This window comes from Rhinopithecus roxellana, chromosome 21 (assembly GCF_007565055.1).
Source record: "Rhinopithecus roxellana isolate Shanxi Qingling chromosome 21, ASM756505v1, whole genome shotgun sequence".
In the NCBI taxonomy this organism is placed as follows: domain Eukaryota; kingdom Metazoa; phylum Chordata; class Mammalia; order Primates; family Cercopithecidae; genus Rhinopithecus; species Rhinopithecus roxellana.
This window is the reverse complement of record NC_044569.1, coordinates 38,437,380-38,454,970: the sequence shown is the minus strand read 5'-3', so window position 1 is coordinate 38,454,970 and position 17,591 is coordinate 38,437,380.

Here is a 17,591-nt window from a genome sequence, read left to right as displayed (position 1 = left end):
GCCGTTAGTGGGCTTTGATTAGAGGAGCTGTGCTGCCTTCAGCCTAGAGTCCCACCCTGCTGTGTGAATGGCTTCTGAGCCAACTGCTGTTCTGTGCCCAGGAACTCCAATCTTATCCCCCTCGAAGAGCCCCAGAGTGGGAAGGGGTGCAGGGCTCAGGTGCGTCTGCTGGCATGGCTCCAGCCTTGTCCTCTTTCTCTGTAAGGTGAGGTGGGTGGGCAGGTGGTCCCCAAGGGTTGCATCCAGCTGTAAGGGTCTAGGATCATAGCAGGCTTTGGTATGTTTCCTTCAATGCAAATCTTTGGCAAATTCTTTTATTCCAGGGTCCCCAACCCGCTGGGCCATGGATGACTGAACTGGTCTATGGCCTGCTAGGAACCCGGCGGCCCAGCCGGAGGTGAGTGGCAGGTGAGCGAGCGAAGCTTCCCCTGTATTTATAGCCGCCACCCGTCACTCACATTACCACCTGAGCCCCTCCTCCTGTCAGATCATTGGTAGCATCAGAATCTCACAGGAGTGCGAACTCTATTGTGAACTGCACATGGGAGGGATCCAGGTGGCACTTTCCTCATGAGAATCTAATGCCCTGATGATCGGTCACTGTCTCCCGTCACCCCCAGATGGGACCGTCTAGGTGCAGGGAAGCGAGCTCAGGGCTCCCACTGAGTCTGTATTACGGTTATTTTATTATATGTTACAGTGTAATAATAATAGAAAGTACATAATACATGTGATGAGCTTGAATCATCCTGAAACCACCCCCACCACTCCCCATCCATGGAAACCCAGTCTCCATGAACCTGGTCCCTGGTGCCAAAAAGGTTGGGGATGACTGTTTTTATGAATGAAATTCTGGAACAATTCTCAGGTTGAAGAATGTGCGTACCTGTCAGGATAACACCTCATAAGTAAAGCTTAACGCTGACTTAAGCCCCCAGATAACTACTGTGAGGCTCTTTCCCTTTACCCGAGAGACGGCGTGTGTCACAAAACCCGACAGCTCAAACCATTAGTGAGGCACGACTCCGTCAGGACCCTGCCAGGGACTGGATCACGGTCACCAAGCCATTGGGGGCTTGGGGATTCTGCTCCTAGATGGCTGCAGTTTCTCAGGCTTCCCGTAACACGTGCTGCTGTGTTCTGGACTCCAAGGTGCTGTCCAGGCACAGGGCGTTGTTTCAGAAGCAGTTCTATGCAGCAATAAAAAGTGATGGAAAAAGTGGTACAGGCAATTTTGAGGTGGTGCCGTCTTGATCCACTCACATCCCCTTTAAAGTTAAGATTATACATAAAATGTTTCTTAATAGAATTCCCATTTCTCAAGACAATTTTTTCTTTTTCTTGAGACAGAGTCTTGCTGTCATCCAGGCTGGAGTGCAGTGGCACAGTCACGGCTCACTGCAGCCATGACCTCCTGGGCACAAGCCATCCTCCCACCTCAGCCTCCCAAGCAGCTGGGACTACAGGTCTGTGCCACCAGGCCTGGCTAATTTTTGTATTTTTTGTAGAGGCAGAGTCTTGCTATATTGCCCAGGCTGGTCTTGAACTCCTGGGCTCAAATGAGCCTCCCTCCTTGGCCTCCCAAAGTGCTGGGATTGCAGGTAGGAGCCACCACATCTGGCCAGGACAATTTTTGAAAGCATCTGACTCAACTCTGGCCAAAAAGTGAGTGAATGTGCATGCATGTGTGTGCACGCATGTGGTGCCTGGGCCTGTGTATGTGTGAATGTGCATGCATGTGTGTGCACGCGTGTGGTGCCTGGGCCTGTGTATGTGTGAATGTGCATGCATGTGTGTGCACGCGTGTGGTGCCTGGGCCTGTGTATGTGTGAATGTGCATGCATGTGTGTGCACGCGTGTGGTGCCTGGGCCTGTGTATGAGTGAATGTGCATGCATGTGTGTGCACGCGTGTGGTGCCTGGGCCTGTGTATGTGTGAATGTGCATGTATATGTGCACATGTGTGCATGTATGTGGCATATGTATCAGTGGGCACATGCGTGCACACATGTGGCATGCATGTGTGTGCACGCATGTGGTGCCTGGGCCTGTGTATGTGTGAATGTGCATGTATATGTGCACATGTGTGCATGTATGTGGCATATGTATCAATGGGCACATGCATGCACACATGTGGCATGTGTGTATGATGTGCACGTATGTGTGCACATGGGTGTGCACATGCATGTGGCGTGTGCATGTGCGCTACTGGGTTGGGTTGATTTAGCTGCATATTATCTACCTTTGTGTTGTTAGTTATTAAGAAAATAATTTTATCTCAGAAGTAAGAGCTTCACAGAAAGTCACGTTGACAAGCTGATGAATATTAATTCATAATTTATAATTACCTTATGAATAGCAGCACTGCCATCACAAGAAGGGGTATGCTACGCATCCTTGTGATTTGTGTGATATTCTGGGTCCTGGGAGATTGGGTATGGCTCAGGATCTCAGGTGCGGTGTGGGGTCCTCTGAGAGGCACTTTGGGCTGTCTCAGCTCCTGTTTGTGAAGTGGTGTGAGAGCCTTAGAAGCGAGTTTCTGCTGACGCGACAGCGATGGCCATCACGACTCCTGTCTGCCGTAGTTACTCTCAGGGAGTTTGTCCTTCCGTAATGACCACTTCTTCATGCCCACATCCTCATACTGGAACAGCTGAGGTAACCTGAAGCTAAGTAAGACTAACTGCTACGAATCCTGTTGGGAGTGAGCGCTTTTGGGTGGATAATTCCAAAGACTCTGTTCTCCGAATAGCCTTTCCACTGGGGTTTGCAGATGTGAGTGGCAGACAATGGATAATTTATTTTTATTTTTTAGTTCAAATCTTCACAGCACCAAATAGCTATCAGATGGCTGTCTGTGGAAGACAGGATTAAAATGCAGGTCCTTGTTCAAGCAAGAGGAATAATCTCATTTAAATGGTTAAAGAATAAGCACAGCACGAACGCTGTTTCATCATTGTTAAGCCCAGCTTTGTCCTCATTACTGAAGAGAAGACACCTTAATGTCTGCCGTGTGAAACCAAAGAATCAAGTGGTTGGTTAAATGAAGAAGAGGCCATCCATCCATCTATCCATCCGTCTGTGCAACTGCTGGGGACTGAAGCAGTGCGTTTGGGTACTGGTTACCAAAAACAAACTTAATTGCCAATTACGGGATCACAGACACCTGAAAACCCTGGCGCCAGGAAGTTCACTGAGAAACACTGACCTCGGGCGTTTCAGTGAATGAAACACTCACCTCGGGTATTTTAGTGAATTTAAGGACTATGATAAAACTGAGGCAAAGGACAAATATTCTTTTGCGCATATGTGAAATCTCTTTCTAAGTTGTCTAAGGAATTAGGGTGAGTTGCAGGGGTGTGTGTGTGTGTGTGTGTGTGTGTGTGTTTGTGGATCACTATGAGGGCAGTTAGGACCACTCTAAAAGCTTTGCAGGGCATTTTTCCTGGTCTTTTTTGGTGGCTTGTTAGGAAGGAGCCCTGGTGGAGGCTCAGAGCTGGCCATTCAGCCCCCAGCTCAACCCATGCTTTCCTTCCTTATCTCTACAGAGGAATTCATCCATGCTCTGAGCCACAGGCCTTCCATGTAAAGAAGGCCACACGTGTGCATAACACAAACACATATGTCTTTATGCACACTACCAGCAATTGTTATGGGGGCAATTCTGCTCTATGAAGTTGTAGCCAACACAGAAATAGTGAATCTGGAGCCATTGCTCCTAGGGGAAATACAAGGTCAGGTTCCTGAGAGCCTCTGGTCACAACAGTTTCATCAGCCATTCAATGCATAATTTTGTTTAATGTGTGTTTTTGTTTGAAGATGCTTTATTTAGTATTTATTGTTGATTCATTCGCATTGAACTCAGGATCAGCAGTGCTGTAGCTTGTGCGGAACGAAGCTTCTCTACACACGTGTTTTCTCTACACCAGGCAGTGCTCCAGCACCGCACTCAGGAGGTTTCAAACAGCGAAGCCTGCAGCGGCACTAAACAGATGGGGAAAGGACACTTGTTTGGAGTCTGACAGCTAAGAGAAGGCCGTGTGTCACCTGCGTGGCCTCAGCTGAGAGCGAAAGCGTTGGTGACTCATTTTCTGCTGCTCTGTGCGTGTCCTCCACTGACTGCAAAAGCGCCACAAGTATTGATTTTGGGGTTACAGATAAATTTTAGAGACTAGGCACATTTGCAAATAAAGGATCCGCAGATAATGAGAATTGACCATATCTGATTATATGTAGGAAGCTCCTGAAAGGTAGGTGAGGTCAGATATGATTTCTGTACTTAGGGGAAACGCTAAGTGCATATCTTGGCAAAGGCCAGTGGGAAGTAAGCTCACACGGTATACAAGGCATCTCACATTCTGAGAGTTGGCAACATTGAGGATTTTGCTTCTGAACACTGCAGTTCTCGTCTTTCCCCATCTTTGCAAAGCTGTTTCCAGCCTCTGCATTGGGGTTGTCATGTGACCCATACAAGGAGAAATACTTATTTCTGATCTAAGTGCGTCTCCCAGACGTTTACCAATGTTCTTTTCCAAGGCACTGACTCAGTTAAAAAACAGAGCCTGCCTGGATCCTTCTCAATTCTGCATTTCCTCAAGGTGGCACGTCTGGTGGGGTTGTCAACTAATATTTTATAGCTAAGGAATAAGAAAGAAAAATACATAACTATGAATATCTGTGGGTTCTACTGAGCTCCCGTGACTGTTTGGATGTGAGTCTGAAGCAGGTGCACAGGACAGCGACTCACACCCCTGCCAGTGACACTGTGAATTTTTCTGTTGGTTGTTACTGCTTTTTATTATTTGCATTAGCATTACTCTCCAAGACAATGCATATGCAACAGGAAAAATGTCCTGGCCTCATTGGCAGTGCATTAGTTTTGAGAATCCAGTTCTGCAGCATTGAGTGGAACCATTTCCATTTTACCCACATTCCATCAAAGGTTTGTCTTGTGCATCCCTGAGCAATTGCATAACTCTAATATTGACCTTAACTGAAGCCTTTTGTGTTCACCCTAACAGCCCGAAGCATTAAAAATGCGTGTTTACTTAATTCGTCCTGGCATGCAGTGTAATTACAAGCAGTTTGTTTTCTCTGTTGTAAAATATGGTCTGGAGAAGGAATAAAGTAATGTGGAAAATTAACATTGTGATGTACTGTATAGTGGAATAACACTAAAAACACTTAGCAGTGTTAGTACTGGAGGTGCTATTTGTGTTGTGTGCAAGAGCCATAAAGAATTAAATGCCTCCTTCTAAACTATATTTGCATGATTTTCAACTGCAGTAAATTAATCTGGTCTGCCTCTCAGAATAAGCAACACAACAACAACAAAATCAAAGGCGCACAGCGTTGACTGGTGCTCTCGTACTCTGCAGTTACGCTTCTGTGTTTGTGCGACCCCACATTGGTTTAATGGGATTAATTGCAGGACAGCAGTTCTTGGTGGAGTCCCAGAGGCGGCTGAGGGGCTTGTGTGTCTGTGCTTGGGTCCCCGGGACTCCAGCCGGGGTGTCCTTTGGGCCAGTTTGAACAGGGTTTGTCCAGTTGGAAATGCAGTTGGCAGGGCCAAGCTTTGCCTCTTCCGGCTGTCCCGCTGTCCTCGTCCCTGTTGGCTGGAAAGGTCTTGCCTTCTTGGCAGAGTTACTGCTTCTCTGTCTTGTTCTTGCTGCAAAACGTTTTGTGATGCTCTGTATGAAGGATACTGTGTAAATAATACATCGCACTGTATTGTTTCTCCAACTTCAAGTGATCACAGAAAGAAACATAATAAACCTCTTAAAATACAGCGAACCAACTCCCCCGTTCGCCTGTGGGGCACGCCGGGACATCGTCCATGCGCCTGAGGGTCTGCACACGTGCGGAAAGCAGCACTTTGGTAGTGAGGCAACACTTCCGTTACACACTTCCTCCCGAGCTCCATTTGTTAGTTTTAAACAGGCCGAGGGATCCGAGTGGCTGAGTGCCACTTCTTCCTTGACATTTGTTTTTCAGCGGTTGACCTGCCTGAAAGTGGCCTTATTCAGGGAGGGTGGCTTTTAACATGGGCTGCTTTAAACCTGGGCTTCGGGGGCATCTGAGGCCTTCTGGGCCTGCATTTGCTGTGAAATGACAGTGGAGGAGGCTCCTAGGTCCATCACGTGCCTGCACTTCTCTTGTGCAGAGGGTGGACCTCGCAGATCCCCACGGGGAGACCCCCATCCCTGAGGAAAAAGGCCTGCTCTGTGCCCTGAAAGAGCATACAAGCTTTCCTGTCTCCTCGAGTAGCGGCCACAGGACACGGCTTTATCTGACTTTATCCCCACGCCGTCCAACTCCACGTCATCATCCTCAGGATGGTGGGGTGACCGCAAGGAAGGAGAATGCTTGTTAATATCAGCCAAGGAGCAAAAGTCCCCTGAACCCGACAGAGGCAGGAAAATCATCAGGACAGGTCAGGCTCAGCAAGTACCTTAAGAACAATTCCTTCTGTAATTTATGGCCTTTTGGGAGCATAATCAATAGCATTCAAGAAAACGCATCACCCCAACGGCTCTTGCTGTTGGGAGGGTTTCCTGTCTTTGTCACGGTTGTGTTGTCTGCCATCCCTGGCTGCGGCCACCTCACTCCCCTCTCTCAGCACAGGAGACACGTGTGTTTGATCCTCAGTGCTCCGTGTCCTCTGCTGATGTGCACAGCATCCGATGCCTCTTTGAACGTGTGTGTAGATATGTTGGCCCATGAGGGCCTCAGCAAACATTCCTGAGGCTGCCGCTGGACGAAGAGTGCCTTGGACGTTGTCATCACACTGTAGACCCTAGCCCCATATTTATTTCATTTTGTGTTTTGTTTTGTTTTGAGACAGAGTCTTGATCTGTCACCCAGGCAGGAGTGCAGTGGTGCAATCTCAACTCACTGCAACTTCATCCTCTCAAGTTCAAGTGATTCTCCCAGCTCAGCCTCCTGAGTAGCTGGGATTACAGGTGCCCACCACCACACCCAGCTAATTTTTGTATTTTTAGTAGAGATGGAGTTTCACTGTGTTGGCCTGGCTGGTCTCGAAGTCCTGACGTCAAGTTATCCGCCCACCTCAGCCTCAGCCTCCCAAAGTGCAGGATTGCATGTATGAGCAACCATGCCCGGCTCATTGGCCCATATTTAGTCACAAATTCCCACCAAGGGCCGGCTCTCAGTGGGCTCCCATGCTGGGCACTCCTGGCTGTCCGCATGCTTTGGTTTTGGTGCCCCGCCATGAAGGCAGAGGGTGTGGTAGCATCATCAGGCCAGCGGCCAGATCCCAGCAGGCTCCCTCTGCCCCTGGCTGCCATTGGCACAAGGCCAGCACAGGCAGCGTCCCGGGCCCAGTGTGGAGGAAGAGACCCCTGCCTGTGCTGTCTAGAAAGAGTCCAAAGAGCCACCAGGTGAGTACTGGGCCCTGGAAGAGTCAGGAGGCCTGGCCCCAGGGCCTTGTCCCGCAATTTGCAGAAACCTGGGACACCGTTGGAATGGCCCCTGCCGAGGCTTCAGCTCATGGGGTGGGTCTGCGAGATCATGACTGCAGTTTGCTCAGCAGAGCTGGCAGGAGGGCTGCCGCAACAGAGGCAGCAACTGCGGCTCAGCTGGAGACACCCGTGGGGCCTTCCAGGGACGCAGCTTCAGGTCAGCGTCTTCTCCATGTCGTGGAGCAGATGGTCACACCAGGAACAGCAGGCCCCGAGGCCCCTCCCAGATCCCACCTGGTGCCGCCGTGCTCATGACACTCTCCCACTGGGTGGGACACGTGGGCAGAGCAGGTCTGGATGCCCCACGGCCCCGGGGTGCCCGGCTCTCCATCTCCTGCCACACACAAGCTGGATGCCCCACGGCCCCGGGGTGCCCGGCTCTCCATCTCCTGCCACACACAAGCTGGATGCCCCACGGCCCCGGGGTGCCCGGCTCTCCATCTCCTGCCACACACAAGCTGGATGCCCCACGGCCCCGGGGTGCCCGGCTCTCCATCTCCTGCCACACACAAGCTGGATGCCCCACGACCCCGGGGTGCCCGGCTCTCCATCTCCTGCCACACACAAGCTGGATGCCCCGTGACCCCGGGGTGCCCGGCTCTCCATCTCCTGCCACACACAAGCTGGATGCCCCGTGACCCCGGGGTGCCCGGCTCTCCATCTCCTGCCACACACAAGCTGGATGCCCCACGACCCCGGGGTGTCCGGCTCTCCATCTCCTGCCACACACAAGCTGGATGCCCCACGACCCCGGGGTGCCCGGCTCTCCATCTCCTGCCACACACAAGCTGGATGCCCCGCGACCCCGGGGTGCCCGGCTCTCCATCTCCTGCCACACACAAGCTGGATGCCCCGCGACCCCGGGGTGCCCGGCTCTCCATCTCCTGCCACACACAAGCTGGATGCCCCGCGACCCCGGGGTGCCCGGCTCTCCATCTCCTGCCACACACAAGCTGCGTCCCCATAGGCTGCTTTCTTTAACCTTCCCAATTCCCATCTTGGTCTCGGGCTTATTTTGAGTTTCATGCCAGGCGGATCCATCCTGTGCACTTCCCCGAAGCGGCTTCACTGGGGTCTGCATGGGGTTTCTGGCATGAACATCCTGGGAGGAAGGGTGAGTGTGGACCCTTTGGAGGAGGGAGAGGCTGGAAGGAGAAAGACATCTGTGGGGTGAGGCCTCCTGCCCTGAAGCCCTGAGGTTATACAGGTGGCCTCTATATTCACCCGGGAGTGGCCCCAAGACCTCCCTCGGATACCAAAAGCCTCGGATGCTCAAGTCCCTGATATAAAATGGTGTGGCGCGGTGGGTCCTTCGTATCTGGGCTTTCAATCGGAGGCTGGTGGAATCCGTGGATATCGACCCAGAGGACAAGGAGGCCACTGTGCCTGTGGCTTCTGCTCTGTGCCAGGTCATTGCTTCCTGGTTAATTTTCCTCACAGCCCTCGGAGCTGCCAGGCCCATCGGCCAACTGTCCACGTGCAGTGAGCAGGGTGACGTGTGTCATTGCTGTGACACCCAGTGTGTTAAGGAGAGGCTGGCAAAGACTCTGATGAATGAATTAATGATTCCCAAGACGTGCTTTCCGCGGAAGTGACTGCTGGAGAGAGAGACAACCTAAAACCTGCTGTGCACCCCGCCCTGGGAACCCCTGCACTCTCCCATGGAGGCCCCTTTCGGAATTGGTATTCTCAGTAGGCGAGCAAGAAACAAACGCCACAGAGGCAAAGATGATCTGTGTGCCCGGCTAGCGAACTGTCTCAAGTCTCTGCACGTGGGTGCCTTTCTCACAGATGGGCCCTCTGGGGGATCTCAGTGGGTCATCCACAGAGAACCCAAGTTGGAAAAGAAGAAGCCAGAGGGCCTGCCGCCACCCAGGGCCCTGTATGCAGTTCACAGCAAGGGTCACACTTCTCCAGGTGGCAGAGGCCTGCCCTGCAGAGGACCACGAGGTCACCAAACAGAAGGGAAAAGCCAGTGAATTTTTTTTGGCTGCTAACAGCTGGAGAGGGTGCACAGATTGTTTTGCACACTCTAAAAGGTTGTTCATCCATGTCCTGCAAAGAACATGAACTCATCCTTTTTTATGGCTGCATAGTATTCCATGGTGTCTGCAAAGAACACGAACTCATCCTTTTTTATGGCTGCATAGTATTCCATGGTGTATATGTGCCACATTTTCGGTATCCAGTCTATCACTGACGAGCATTTGGGTTGGTTCCCAGTCTTTGCTATTGTAAATAGTGCTGCAATAAACATACATGTGCATGTGTCTTTGCTAAATGCAAAGGAGGCTGGGGCATGGCTTCCTGAGCCATGGATGGACATGGGGAGAAGGAGAGTTGTCTCCTAGGGCAGGTAGGCGCTTGGTTGTGCAGAAAGCGGTCATACAGGAACTTGGGAAGCCACCGAGATTTGCAAGCAAGTGCATATGTGTGCGTGTGTGTGTGTGTGTGTGTGGTGGGAAGTCACTGAGATTTGTGTGTGTTTGCGTGTGTGTGTGTGTGCGCAGTGGGACGTCACAGATTTGTGAGCAAGTGTGTGCAGTGTGTGTGTTTGCGTGTGTGTGGTGGGACATCGCTGAGATTTGTGAGTGAGAGCATGTGTGTGTGTGCGTGTGCAGTGGGAAGTCACTGAGATTTGTGAGTGGGTGTGTGTGCACGTGTGTGTGGTGGGATGTTGCTAAGAGGTGCAAGTGCGTGTGTGTGTGCGTGTGTGTGTGGTGGGATGTCCCTGAGATGTGTGAGTGCGTGTGTGTGTGCAGTGGGATGTTGCTGAGATTTGTGAGTGCATGTGTGTGCATGTGGTGTGACGTTGCTGAGATTTGTGAGCAAGTGCGTGTATGTGCACTTGGGTGTGTGCGGTGGGATGTCGCTGAAATTTGTGTGTTGGGAAGTCGCTGAGATTTGTGAGTGCCTGTGCGGTGGGCAGTCACCGAAATTTGTGAGTGAGTGTGTGTGTGTGTGTGTGAGTGGAAGTCACAGATTTGTGAGTATGTGCATGTGTGTGTGGTGGGAAGTCACTGAGATTTGTGAGCAAGTGCGTGTGTGTGCGTGTGTGTAGTGGGAGGTGCTCAGACTTATATTGCTAGGATGAGCTGAGTCACGGGTTTGAGGGTGCCTCTGGGTAAAGTATGGATTGAAGGAGTGACCATGCATAAGCGGTCAGTCTAGAGACCCCTGCTCTATCCCAGTGTAATGAGGCCCACGGAAGCTGGAACCAGCAGTGCGGTGCTGGTGAAATGGATGGATCCTAGGGCCTGGGTTTGCACCAGGGACGGATTGGGTGCTAGGAGCTGAGAGGCCCCCTTGGCGGAGTGCTGGCTCTGGTGGGAAGGAGGTAACTCCAGTTTGGGTTTGAGCTGAGGCTGCTTTATCCCAGGGTGGTGAGGACAGCATTTCACCTCCAGCAGCCCCTCAAGAGCCCTGACCAACGCCTGGTGGGGAGGTGGTGTGGGGCAGAGCATAGTCTGACCTCAGAGTGGATCAGGCCCCCCTGGGGCTCAGAGCCAGGCACCGACCCGCTGTCCTCCTGCACCTCCTTCCTTCCACTGCAGGCCGTGGGCAATAACACAGCGCCAGGTGAGCCAGGGGCCTGCCGCTCAGTGGGTGCTCAATACATGCAACCTGTGGGAGCTGGAGGCCATGGTCGTTTGCTGCATTCATAATACTTCCACGGCTAATGGAATCTCACAGCTTGTTTACTTCACTTTAAGAAGCACTGATATCTCCCTTACTATAATTTACCCCACATTAACTTAAGCATGATGGGGTCTGTGTTTCGGATGCACGTGTGTAACTCTCATTAAAGCTAATTGGAGCTGTGTGCACGCGTGGAAAACGCAGGGTCCTCCTGCCTCCCACAGCAGAGAGACCGGCCTAGGAGTTGCGGGCTTGCCAGGTTCTCCTTCAGGAGGTTCCTGCTCTGCTTTTGAATAGGACAGGTGCCACCATTGAGTCTTGAAACTACGTCAAGGGTAATGGCCAAAAAAAAAAAAAAACTGTAGTGATACAGTATGGAGTCACAGAATTGGCAGAGCCACGGTTTTATGCTTTGCTCATTGATAATTACGAAAATCTTTTGGAGAGGAGAAAAATATTTTCTGAAAGATTTCAACAGATGTCTTATCTTTACATAATTAATATACTATAGGAATAAAATCCCAGTGTAAAACGTAAACGTGTTTTTTTTTTTTTTTTTTTGCCTTCCGTGTAATTTACAATTGTGCATCTATCACATAATAAATGACAAGCGATGTTCGTAAAAGAACCCAGAGGCCTTGTGTAGCCCAGGCGGGAATTGGTAGCTTATAAAATATTGAGGATGGCTTTCAGGTTAGTAGCAATGTGAAAATGCACGTAATCGAAGCAGGCACCATTAGTTAAGTTTCATATCCTATTCATATAAATATTTCAGGCTTCTCTCTTTTGCCATCCTATGACATTAGACACCTGCAGAGTAGCAGCATCTCTTTAAAATCCTGGCTAAACTATGACACAGGCCTCCACGGAGATGATTTTCCCTTTAGTGATGGACTCATAGGCATTTTACTTTTAAAAAGTATCATTTCCATCATTTCCTGGCCAGTCACAGTGGCTCACAGCTGTAACTGCAGCACTTTGGGAGGCCGAGGTGGGAAGACGGCTTGAGCTCAGGAGTTCGAGATCACCTTGGGCAACACGGTGAAACGTGTCTCTACAAAATGTGTAAAAATTTTCCAGTCATGGTGATGCGCCCTTGTGGTCCCAGTCACTTGGGGAGGCTGAGGCACGAGGATGGCTTGAGCCCAGAAGGTGGAAGCTCTAGTGAGCCAAGATCACACCACTGCACTCCAGCCACTGCGCTCCACTGGATCTGAGCAACAGATCCAGATCCTATCTCAAAAAAAAATTGTTTTTTCCCTTTTGTTTTAATTCACACCATAAATGTTTCATCTCATCCTGCCTGTGCCGGGTGGCAATGCAGCTCTGACACTCATCACCAGCTGTCACATGCTCTGGGCCGCACGGCCACACAGTGGTTATGATTTCTGTAGCTGTTCTTCTGGGGGAATTTGAATTCTTTTGGAAACGATATTTTTTAGTGTTGATCTCAGAGTCACTGTGCCCGGTGTTGGAAACGTGGCTGGCTTCCAGGTAAACATTTAACACAGACAGTGGCTCTGTCCTGGAAGGAGGCCTGTTGGCAGCACTAGCCAAAAGGATGCCCCGTGGTCCCTCGTGCCCAGCGCGGGCCTAGCTCTCCTCGGTCCGTGGTCACTCACACGGGAAACCACACGTGGGCAGGGCTTGTTGGAAACTTGCTTGCAGAGGTCCTGGGCGCAATGAGAGCCTCGACGATGACGCACTTCCGTCCTGCCTTCTGTCCGCCGATGACGTGCTTCCGTCCCACCTTTGTGTCCACCGATGACGCGCTTCCGGCTCATGAGGTCCTGGGAGCTGTGAGAGTCTCAGTAATGACGCGCTTCCGTCCCACCTTTGTGTGCGCTGATGATGTGCTTCCGGCTCATGAGGCCCTGGGAGCTGTGAGAGCCTCAGTGATGACGTGCTTCCGTCCCGCCTTCGTGTCTGCCTAACCCTTTATGGACTCATGAGTTTCTGCTTCAACTCCAGACATTTTTTTTCTTTTGCCTCTAGAAGCCCAGTTTTAGAAAGGACTATATCTTGGCCCTTCTTAATGGTAGAAAAGACATCCTCAGCCCCGCGGATGGTCCTGCATTTGAGTGATGGCGTGCTTCTCTGGCTGTGACCAACTTTTCTCCCTTTCTTTTTAAATGACAGGACTTCTTGTTTAATACTTGCTGAATATGAAGTGAGTGGGATGGGAGGCACATCTCACATGGAAAACGTGGGGATATGAAGAAGCCCCCGTGGTACAGCCATGCCCCCGAGTCTTCCTGACCGCTGCCCTTCCATCACCTTTAATCTTACTCACTTATTCACTGGTGTATACAGCCAGCACCCTGCCGTCGAGATGGGCAGGATTTTTTTGATGGTGGCATCAGGAGAAAGTATGCTGTTTGAGTAAAGACCAGAGTCCTGAAGCTTCAGCTGAAGTTTTGGTGGGAATTTGATCACAGATCAGGCATTGGAGACTATTGGGGGCTCTTGTCTGCAGCCTCTCTCTCTCTCTCTCTCTCTCTCTCTCTCCCTCTCCAAATCAGATATTAACCTGTTTCTCTTCCAGGATAAAGTCCTGCGATGATGTTTCCTGGGTTTACGTGGGACAGACTCTAGGGAAATCAGCATGACTACAGCAGGAGGTTTTTGGACAGTTTAAAAAAATTTTTTGAAATAGTATTAGATTTACACAAAAGTTGCAAAAATTGTACTGACAGTTCCCATGTGCCATTCCCCTGCCTGTCCGGTGTCAGCATCTTGCATGGCCATGGGATGACTGTAGAATTAAGAAATTAACATTTGCATAATGCTGTTGACTAAGTGGCAGACTGCACTCTGATTTCACCAGTTTTCCTAACAAGATCCTTTTTCTGTTTCAGGATCCAACCCGGCACCTCCCATTGCATCCACTCCTCACACCTCTGCCGTCTCCGTGGTGTGACAGTTCCTCAGTTTTTCTTTGTTGTTCATGACCTTCACATTTTGGAAAGGTACTGGCCAGTCACTTTGCAAAATATTCCTCGATTTGTGCTTGTTTGATGTTTTCTCCTGATTAAAGTGATGCATTTTGGGCAAGAACATCATAAAAGCAATGATGAATGATTTTCAGCACATCATATCCAGAGGTGCGTGACGTAGACGTGCCTTACCCTGGCGATGCTGCCCGTGATTGCTTGGCGAGGTCTCCCAGGGTTACAAAGTTACTGTCTCTCCCTCTGTGTTTAGTAAATAACTGAAGGAAGCCAAGATGCTTTGAAATTATTTAAATATTCTATTACATTTAAACTTTTGCTCACTGATTTTAGCGTTTCTGGGTAGAATGCCCACAACAGTTATAGCATGGTTTTCTAGTTCCCTCATTTCTTTTACATTTAATTAGAAATTCTAGTAAGGAAGAATTTCCAAATTCTACTTGGAAATTCTCCATAAGGAAGCTCTGTACCTTTTATTTTGCTTTATTTATTGCCATGTTGGACTTTGGAACATTTAGACTGATCTTACCATGAATTCACATGGTTCCATGTATAAAGCTTGGCTGAAAATGTCCACTGGAAGTAAACTTTTATGTTGGGATTTATTATGACATCTTCATAGGTTTGGTGTCATTTTATTTTCTCTTCGAATTAATGACATTTTGCCCATGTATGTGTCCACCTCAAGGCACTATTTTAAGAGTGTTGACCACTGAAGACAGTATCTTGTGTTTCAGCACCAGGTACTAATCAAAATTCTTGGAAATAATAACACAGGGTCAGTATAAATTCACATTTTTAAATATAGACAGTGATAAAAGTTCATAGAAGGCAGACAATTCATTAGTGGAAGCTACTAATTAAAAATGATGGAGAAAAGTGAAAACTCTTGGAAAAAACATCTTTCTAGGCACTACATGCCTTTATGCTTCTATCTTTCTGAAAAATGGCGCATGGATATTAAAGGAGGTTTTTGCAGAACGGGATGATTCGGATGTGTGTCTTATGCATGTAAATGTTTTACTGCAGCTGGTGTTAGCCAGGAAACCAAGATAGTTCTTTCTAAGCTTTAAATCAGTTGTTTATAGAGCACAAAGAATTTTTTATTATAACATAATTCTGTACATAAAATATCACATTAAAAGAAGAAGATAAAGTTTTGTACTTTCATTCTCCATTAATTTGACCAAAAACAATTTGCAGAGAAATATAACCAATCAGAATTCACTGCTGTGAGGCCAGTAGGACTTGAGGTCTAGGTCCAGGGACAGCTGGGGGAAGTCCTTGGTGACCAGACCCCAGGGCCATGGTGGGATATTTTGGTGGCTGCCATGAGAAGGCTGTTTTAACAGTGGGAAAAGCACTGGGGGCTGGCGGCTGTCAGAGTCATGCTCCGTGTTGGATGCATCCCAGGCACAGACCCCTGCAGGCACCCCTGCTGCAGGGGTGTGGCTGCTGAGAGCCCAAGGCTGCGTCCTCCAATGCCACGCCCTCTCCGTGGGGCAGCCCCATTTGGAACCAGCTGCCAGATGCTGACTCATGAAGGTTACTCATGCCTGGCCCACTTGCCTCATGGGGAGATACTGAATGGTCCTTAGCTGCAGGGGCCACCTGGGTCAGGGCCTCTGCTCTGTGGCCCACCCTCTCCCCACCTGCCAGCAGGAGCACAGCCTGTATGCCTTTGGCTCTCCCATCTCAGGATCTGCATCCTAGGAGCCCGGCCTATGACAGTTGTAGAGGAGATCTGGGTTTCTGAATATCCCAAAATGCCCTGCGAAGGGCCAGTCTCCACTCGCTCATATCCTGTGTGTACTGTAGGCAGGCTGAAATGATACACTTCGGGAATGAGAAACGTCTGCGCTGCACACACGTGCTTGCTCTCCTTGGTGATTTCAGCTCATCTGATGCTCTCGTCAGACAGCCTCAAACATCTACGCCTTTGAAAGCCTGGCTGTCAGGATAATTAAAACTTCCTATCCTATTTTCCTTCTGCTTGGATGATGAATAGCAAATAAACTTTCTAGGAGACCAGCTCCTCAGGCACTGGCAGTCATCTCTGCTGCGATGTGGCCGGCACGGAAGCTCCCACCAATGGTTTTCAGCACTCCATTCCTTGTATTAGGGGAATAGGTAATTACATTTTATGCACAAAAAGGTTTAGCTGGAGTATCTTAAGTCAGTACTCGAGAGGGTGTGTCCAGAGAATGCCAACACCACGGACAGCTCCACAGCTGGAAAGAGGACGGGAAGAAAGCCCCCGCTGGAAAGGGGTGTGGACTCTTCCTGACATCCGCAGTCACCTTAGAGAGCTGGGGCTGCCACGGCCCCATCTGCCTCTGAGAATGGCGTTAGTGTTGCTAATCACAGAGAAGCCCACCGAGGCACAGGTACATGCTGTGAGCCACCCAGAGCTGGGAAGGTGTGGTTGCTGACAGGAGGGCCAAAAGCAATTCCTTGTTTCTGTTTTAGTTTTAGGGGCCATGTCCTCCTCATTATAGCACCACACTGTTCAGAAACAACTAACAAATGGCAACCTGTCCCTCCCCGTTCCCGTGTTGAAACCAGGCACCGCTCTGTATGTGCTTGGTGTGTGTTGTGTGAAGCTCTGAGGCACTCCTGAGTACTGATCATCCCTGGGGGGAGCCAGCATGTGCTTCCTGTGTGGGCAGGGAGGCTCGTGGTGCCTCTCCCATGCCGCCTGCTTTCCACATGCCGCCTGCGGTCCACACACCATGCATCGACCACATGCCATCCACCACTCGCCATCCTCACGCCACCCGCCATCCACAGGCCATGCACCATCCACACGCCACATGCCGTCCTCACGCCACTCGCCAATCTCACGCTACCCGCTGCTCTCACACCACCTTGGCTGCTGAATGGCTTTCCAGAGGCAGGAGCTGTCTCCACTTCCTCTTTCTAGCCCATGGGTTTAGCATCAAGTTGCCTATTTGGTAGGTGTTCATTAAGTGTTTGTTAAAAAAAGCTTTGATGTGCTTCAAAATTCAAAGGCAAAATGTTCTAAACTGAGCAGCAGCTGTTTTTATGAAGATGTATTCGTTTAAAAAATGTTGACCAAAATTTGAGCAGGACGTCTGATTTCTCAGTTGACTGTGTGTGCTGTTTCGATTTTACTGGTGAGAATCTTACCCTGCAGGCATCAGGCCTGCAAATCGAGTGGCTGTGAGAGACTCTGTTCCCCAGAGTCCCAGTGACGCAGAGCGGGGTGACTGGAGGCTGTGCTGGGCTTGCTGAGGACGAGGCACTGCCAGCTGGGTGAGTCCCTGCCTGCTAAGCCGTGGCATTCACCAGCCCATCTCCCGGTCTCCTTCAGGTTCCTGCTGCTTCGTTTCTCAAGGCGCCCTTGGCAGGATCTTCCAGGATGCTGGTTACAAATGCAGGCTTCTGGAGCCCCGTGCCTGGACCTGTGGAGCCCCAACCTGGGGTGGAGGAGTTGGGAGCCACATTGTTTTTTGTTGTAAAATTTTTATAATGTTATTTATTTATTTATTTATTTATTT